General features: G+C 36.2%; 1 protein-coding gene across 1 annotated transcript in view; it reads left to right on the top strand.

Moving 5' to 3' along the window:
* The first annotated feature begins 1,300 nt into the window (after positions 1-1,300).
* LOC118276749 (homeobox protein SIX2) overlaps positions 1,301-8,294 on the top strand; it is a 32,872-nt gene continuing 25,878 nt past the window's right edge. The window contains exon 1 of the mRNA XM_035595267.2: positions 1,301-1,598. The gene's annotated coding sequence lies outside the window, so the exon portion shown is untranslated. The remainder of the gene's footprint in view (positions 1,599-8,294) is intronic.

Here is an 8,294-nt window from a genome sequence, read left to right as displayed (position 1 = left end):
CATTGCAGGATCTAGGTTCCAAGTCTTCAATTAGAAAAATAATATTATAAACGACCAAAGAACGATACCGTACCTACTTGGAGGGTACCTACCTAGGGTGGTAGGTGTTTAGATTTTTTGTTTCACGATAATCACAAATCAATTGTCATTTAAGCAAAGTTAACATAGGTACCTTTACATAATCCTATAGGCAAAAAACACGATGTCGTGTCGTGACACACATGAACTTTCTTAGCACAAGTCGTCACGTCCGAACTAAAAGTCTTTATCCTATTTAAATATACTGGGTAACAATGTAGCGTTGTAATATTTGCTCACGTGGCGACGTCGGCTTGATTTTATATGGGAACGACTTAATTAAGTGCAATTGAATGAAATAGGATGACTGTGCGTTCTTTGAGAAAGGAGGTTGGACTGTCTGGAGTTTGTGAATGGTTGGGAAGGGCAGACGATGATGTGTAATCTGGAATTTGTGTTGAAAGTCTAGCTTAGTGTGAACATTTTGTTTATCTTAAAATTCGTAGTAAGTAGGTAAAAATGTAGTAGGTTTCGACAGACTATGTTTCACGAGCGATTTTTTAGTGGGCCCTATCTGTAGAAAGACATAATATTAACCAACGTTTCTGAATTTTATGTTTCATATTGGTAACGGCTGAATTCCCTGAAGGTGGGTGTAGGAATTTAATTTAGATAGGTCGTAGTCCAGACAAGTTTGGGAACCACTGCATTTTTAATCTCCGTGTTTTGTTTTAATGAACAAGATATCATCAACATTTCTAATGACTGCAGTTTTCAAAGGTATCAGGACTATTTCTATTAAACTGAATTCAAATACTTTCAGCCTTTCAGTCCTGAGAGCACAACATTGTAAGCCCAATATAAAACAATAACATTAACTAGAAGCATTTAACAACCACATTAAGGAAAGTCCATCGACACTGCGACCTGTATCGCCCACCGCCACTGGGACATTCAAATTTAGCACCCAACCGTCTGATTGACCGAGAAAGACTTCCACCCGTTACATCACGACCACATGATTTAATATTGTCAGCTGGAACATATATCCCCGCATTGTGGGACGCATCGAAAATATCCATACCGCCACACAAATTGCTAACCCGTCATAGTCAGAAACCGCCTACATAACAAACCCAATTGTTTCACGAAACTGAAAAATGGCGAACCTACACACCAACCAATAAGAGGCGGTACCCTTCAACACCACCAAACACCCCCATTGGACGATTCCATCTCTTTAATTCACCTCAACCAATCACACGGCCCGACGGAAGTTCAAGTCAAACCAGTTCCATTTTAGCGTTCGAGCGGCGCGCACGCGTTTTAAATTTGGTATTGACGGCATTTAAAAAAAAAGTCGAATTTCGAATTCTATTCGTGTTGTATGCCAGTGTGTTTTGTTTAGAGGTGATTTTCTGTGTTCGATTTATAAATTCGTAACGGTTTTTTCAGTTTTGAATAGTAAAACGTAAATAGGTTGTGTTTCGTCACTGGTGGGGATATTATTTTTAGCATTTAGCTTGTTAAAGCTGTTGGTGTGATGTGAGACGGATCTTAATTTAGCGGTGCACATGAGTGTGAGTATGCCACGGCCTGTCTTCCTTATTTTTAAAGATCGCCAGCCGACGGCAGCCGTGTTTTGTTTTGTGCTAAACATTCACATTGAATGGGGAGACAAAAAGCTCTCGAACTATAAACAAACTATTTTTTTGCTATCTCTCAGTGATGCTCTGGAGATTAGTAGAGATTGTCAGACGATATAATCTTCATAGGAACAAAACAAAATGAAAAAAATAGTGTTTTTACAGATTACCTGTTTATTTTGTCCCGTTTAAAAGTTACTTAGGCTTATACGCCTACCTATTTATTTATGTCTAGACAAACAAAAATTATTTGAAACGAAAGGGCCTCAATATCTATCATTAAAAATGCTTATCCTTTATAATTACATTGACAATGACCACCCAGGATAATATATAACTATCTGTCAATTTTCATTAAAATTGACTTGGCAGTTTTTGTCTAAATTCAATTGGATTATTCTGTACCTATGTGTTGAATGATAGGTTATGACGGAATAATGAAATGAATAAATGAAAAATGGAAAATGACTCTTAAGGCGCTTTGCACATGGAGCAACTTAAGTTGAGGAAACTATCAACATTTTAAAAGTTTCTTGTAAAAAGTTGATAGTTGCTATAACGTTTACGTTTGCCGCAATTTTATGGCAATCTGTGAGCAACTTTCATAACCGAGTTGCTAAATCTACGCAGCGATCAGCGTTCAGTGTGACAATGGATATCGAAGAAGCAGCACTTGCTCTCATTTTATTACGTCGTCGCCGTCGACGGCGCCAACAAAGACAAATTAGGAACTATCTTAGTCATCGATTACAGCAACTGAAAACTGTTGACGATTACCGGAACTCGAAACTCGAGTTGCTATGTGTGCGCGGTTCAATTGAAATATATGTAAACAGCTAGTTGCCAGTTGCCAGTTGCTCCAATAGTTGCTCCATGTGCAAAGCGCCTAAAACACCGTAATAAAAGAGATACATGATATACATAGGTAACTATACTACAAAGAGTTTGATGAAAATTGCTTAAGTACCTCTTTTAGTGTAGCAAATCTCTGTTTATCAGGAAATCCATGTACCTACTCTGTTCCATCAAAATGTGACTGACTATCCAATGATAAAAATATAAATAAAATTGCAGTAAACAAACGTAAAAACGTTTTTAATTTTAAATTTGTGATGATTTTTAGTAATATCATTGGAACTTAAAACGGGATATTTACCATGTTTATTTATGTTTATGAGTTTTCGATATTTCGGCACTGTTGCAAGCGCCATGATCACGGATGAACTCGCAATAACTCGTAAATATCTCGTTTTAAGTTCTAATGATATTTCTAAGGACCATGTCAGTTTAAAAACTTATATTATTTGTTTAGTTTAAAGAAAATCAGAGAAGATGATTTAAAGATGTTTGTTACGTTAAGTTTTTACAATGACTAATTAATGATACTACGAATAGTCAGACAACAGATTTAGATATTTACATTTCAGATGGATTTTCAAATATAGATATCGATAAAAACAAAGAACAAGAATAGCTAAAATACAGACGTGATTTATTAAAATTCCTAGAATAGAAAATAATTAAAAAGACAAAAGTATCAAATGTATTAATTTAGACTGTACAAAAACAATCCACAGAAAGAAATATTTATTTATAAACAAGTCAAAAGCCTAAACACAATAAAAAATAAAATATCAGGAATTCCAAATACAAAATCAAACAGAGACAAGAATACTTCGAATTTAGAACGCACATAACTTCCGCTTGACTGATGTTATACTCTTTGGTGTTAAACATCATAGACAATTTCTTTGTTCTTCTGTTTTCGTAGCTAATGTTTTAATTTTATTATAATTTTATGAGTCCTGTGTAAAATTGTACGTGACAAATGGACGTTTATGTTTAAAGCTTCATTTAACTCTCATGGGTTAATGAAATGATTACATTTAATGCTGTTTATTAAGAGTTTCATGATTTATTTCTATTGATATTGACGCTAACTGTGTTACATGAATGAATCATTTTGTACACTTCTAAAATTTTAAACAGTTCTAACACGCATTTTTTTATCGTTTTATAACCAACTAGCTTCTACCGGCAGCATTGTCCGCGGTTCCGTGCGGTAAAAAGTATTCTATCACCCAAGTCAGCTCATACCCTGTCTATATACCAAATTTCATCAAAATCTGTTCTGTAGTTTCATACCAAATTTCATTAAAATCCGTTTCAGCGTGATTGACGGAAAAACATCCAAACCAACAAACTTTTAAATTTATAATTTATATGGTTAATCTGATTCATTTATTTGTAAACAAGCATTAAGTATAATCGTGAAACAAAGTTTTCCATTACTAGCTTATATGACTATCTTAATGTCCACACGGACATTTATTTTTGCTTTCAATGGTTTGACCGATACCGACGGGTTTATTTCACCAATAAATATCATTATCCTATTACATTATCATTATTTTATTTAAGCCTTTAACTGCCATCAGAAAACTGTTGAAGGCAAATCCTCCACTGACATAGGTCACCGGTAACCTACGTGGCAGTTAACGTGTTAAGGCGAAAATCATCAAATTTCTTCTACCGCCTTTGGCGAGGCGAGAGGGAGTGTAAGACTCTTACTGACTAAAAACTCCTCCGTTCCTACTCCTACTTTTCGAGCTGGAGCTCCGGTAAACCCGCTAGGTAGTCCGCAGCTCTGTTATCCTATTACATGGGACTGTAACTGCCAAAAACTGCCTCTGCCTACTCCTTGGAGGAATAAATACAATGACATCATCTCATCATGCACTTAAAATCAACATTGCTTCACATTTAATCAGTAATTATGATTCATTTAGTCATTATAATTAATTGAATGGTTGAATGGACATTAAAGAGTTTAAATCTGGTCAGCCAGAGCCACATCCCGATTGAAAGGAATAGAAATCAGTTCTGTTGTGTAATTTCATTCAATTTGTAGTACGCGCCTTAACTTCCCAACGAGTGCTCTAAATTGGATAATTCAGCATTCATTTTTTGGTAGGCAGCACGGAGATTAAGTAAAAGAATTTAAAAGTCACTAAAAACATTGATATAATACTTATTAATGTTTTTGGTTTAAGTCGGTAAACGAGCAGACGGATTACCTGATGGCTAGCAATCGCCGCCGGCGCCGCCTATTTACCCGAAACATTGGAGGTGTTACAAGTGCGTTGCTGGCCTTTTGGAGTTTAGGAATTTAAGGGTTGTTGGGGAATTGGGGTTGGGAAGATTAGGAATGGGAGTAGGGTCTCAGGAAACTTCACTCACACAACGCAAGCGTGGTTTCAGGTCGGTTTTCTATGAGGCCGTTGTATCACTCCAGTCGAGCCAGCCTATTCGTGCCGAAGCATGGCTCTCCCACACATACGATTCAAGTGATCAACAAAACAGTGGATACTCCATTTGAAAAAGATCATTGTCCGTTCGTACACCACATTAGTTCAGTATTGAGGGTCGTGCCAAACGCCCCAGATACAATGACTCATGTGTTGGCAGATCACGCCACAGACTGGTCTTAATTTACCGGCGTATTAATCTGCCTTCACATTACGTCAGATATGTTAATCCTCGATTAGGGCTAGAGTGTTTAGAAGAGTGCCATGTTGATGAACAATATCCAACTTCTATTAAAGAGAGAGAAATGATTTTAGAGGAGAGTGTGGGAGAGCCATGCCTCCGCACAAATGGGCCGGCTTGACCAGAGCGTTACTACGACCTCACAGAAAACCGAAACCGTGAAACTACGCTTGCGTTGTGTTCCCAATCTCCCCAATCCACGAACACCCAACAATTCTCAAATTCCTAACCCCTAAAAGGCAGGCAATGCTCCTGTTATGCGTCCAGTGTTTTGGGTGTTCATGGACGGCGCATTTATGTCTTACTTCTGTATTGCTTTGTAGCAAAACTGAATAAAATACCCATTATTAATGATCGCTGATCTCTAAATTTAGGAAAAGTTTAATGCTACCAGCATTTCATTGAACTTCCTTCTTAGTTACAAAATTACTAACAAGAGAAAATAAATTGCAGAACACCGACGGATCTTACAGCAACTCTCAGTAAAATATTAGCCAAATTATTGCAGCATTGGAAAAAAGTATTGGAGCTTCATTACAGTTTTTTACAAGCCCCAAAAAATATAGAAGATACTATAATTGAAACAAATACGAACTAAGCTAAAAGAGGCTAAACGTTAGGCGCCTCCCGATCCTCACATGCGCTCTAAATCACGGTGAAGTGTCATAGGGGTACCCGTTCTCAAGCCGAGACCACACGGAGCGACCAATACTGCCTTATGAAATTATAGAAGTGTCCAACGATAAATAAAATGGTTTTCTGTAACTTAATCGTTGTAAAGACCATGTTGAAAAAAGATTCGATAACAATGATAACGTTTTGGAAGAATGAAAAGAATATCTTAGTGACTTTATCTTTAATAACGATCGTCACAAACATCATCAAAATGGCAATATTAAAATTGTTATTCTTACAAATACAACAGATGACATAACCGATCCTTGAATTTCGGACGACCCGATTTCTTTTTGGGATCCCAGAAATGGTCATCAAAATAAACAAAACGTTGACATCGAGAAACAAGCTGTGACATGTCACTTTGAAACTATCCCCCGATATATTAGAGCCTCCATTTCGTCCCAAAAAGATTGGAGGTCCCCTAAAACCATCAAACCGAGTTTTATCGGGCAATTAATTAAAATTTTCAATAATATTATCCGAAAAACACATGTTACGATGTTCCCAAGTTTATTATAATCTGAGGGTCGTAAGTCGTGGTGTAATATGGTCCTACATGGTCATTAATTAACCTCCTGGAGGTTTTCGAAACATAAGAGTACCATTTTATGGGTTCTTGATAAAATCTGGGGTTCAATTGAGTTAGGCCTATTCGAGCGTTCGGTTGTCCGAGCCCTTTAATTAATAGTTTTGTCAAATCGCTCGAAAGAGGTTAATGTTTTTTAATTGGAATTTAAGCTGCCTTAGTTGGTTGAGCTTAGTGTTTATTTATTTAAGTTGCTTGCTACTTGTGTGCTGACTATGTGGTCTTGGTTCATATATATGAATTGGGTAAAATACTATTAGACATTTCGATTATCAAATGTTTTTGAATTACGAGTTTCTTAACATAAACACTGGATTGATTTTTTATAAGATTGAGAGATTTAACAAATGGCCTATAACAATATAATCCGATCAAACTGCCTTTTTGTTGTTTACCTATACTTTCATAATATTCTTACTTATTACCATAAATCGCAATTTCGTTAGTTTCAAACATAATATTATACTTACACTACGTATGAACTCTATAAAAAGTATAAAAGAACGAGTCACATGAACAGCCTAGTTTCCTTACTTCCAGACTTTACGTAAATAAACTTAGACTAAAATTAAAAATAGGTTACCTATGCAGTGCTGCTATTTGGATGAATGAAACAAATATTTTTATCGTGGAATGTTAAGGAATTCCTAACCTCTAATTTTCCTCCTTTTTAAAATATTCTCGTCTAACTAAAGTTATAAAGATTAATTGCTTGATAAGAATTGTTTTATGACAGTTGATTTTTCAATTTATACATAACATTTTAGAAGTATAGTCAGCTTTAGAAGTTGTATTGAAAATTATTAAAAGTTTATTGTGGATGTTTTCTAGCATCTTATTTCTTACATTATCATCATGTTTGTGTCTGGCCACTGGTGGACTACAGTAAAGTTCTTCATTGAAGGGTCTGCCAAAATTTCCACGTCTGTCAGGAGTATTGGAGGTTACACTTTATAAGTTTTAAGTATATTAAGGAGTGAAGCTATGCTACCCAGTCTCTGCTAATGAAGTGTAGTGAACTGCACGATTGGCGCAATAGCTGGATGACCAGCTGCTGTGCAACGTGTCGCGATGGCATTTTCTGAGTAAAATGACCATTCTTAGTCTGAAGTCTGGAAGTTCGGCGGTATTTCACACCCGTATCTTGAAAAGCTGGTAAAGCCGTTGGTCCTGCGGACTCTCTCCAGACGAGTCGGTCTCACCATCGATATCAAATCTCGGTCATCAAAAGTTTAAGAAAAGCCTTCTTTTTTTGCCCTATGTGGTCTTAAGTTCAGCAATTATTTAGCTCATTTCAAACTCAGCCGTCATGCTTACCTTTGATGGCAATAAGTCTTAATTCTTAACAAATATATTATTGTTATCAAACAAGGTTAACTCAAATGAATAGAACGACATTCCATCTTAAACATACATAAGATGGGCAATTAATTAATTCAGTAATTTTATCAAACCAAAATCAGTCAAAATAGAATTTAATCTTTAAAAAAATCAGTTGACAAACTCACAATCGAATAATTGGTATATCGAGGAATCGAATCGCTAAATAGTGGTGTGATTTGTTCGACCATCGTGGAGTGGTAAAATATCGATAAATCTTCGGTTTTACAGCTGGTGTTGCTCGATAAGGATCGCGGACGCCACGTGGGGTAATAGTGATGGGGTCTGCGATGTCGATTGTCGTTATTAATGTAAAATACTGTGTAGTGGCGCCAACGGACCGGGCTACGAGAATGTTAATTGGAGAATTACAAATTTTATCGCATCTTTATGATTGGACATCACTAGCGTGGTGTTTCTTGGAAATATTGTAGCTT

Source organism: Spodoptera frugiperda, chromosome 17, assembly GCF_023101765.2.
Source record: "Spodoptera frugiperda isolate SF20-4 chromosome 17, AGI-APGP_CSIRO_Sfru_2.0, whole genome shotgun sequence".
NCBI classification, from domain to species: Eukaryota; Metazoa; Arthropoda; class Insecta; order Lepidoptera; family Noctuidae; genus Spodoptera; species Spodoptera frugiperda.
Note: the sequence above shows the minus strand (reverse complement) of the source record. Positions and strands in the feature narration are given on the sequence as shown.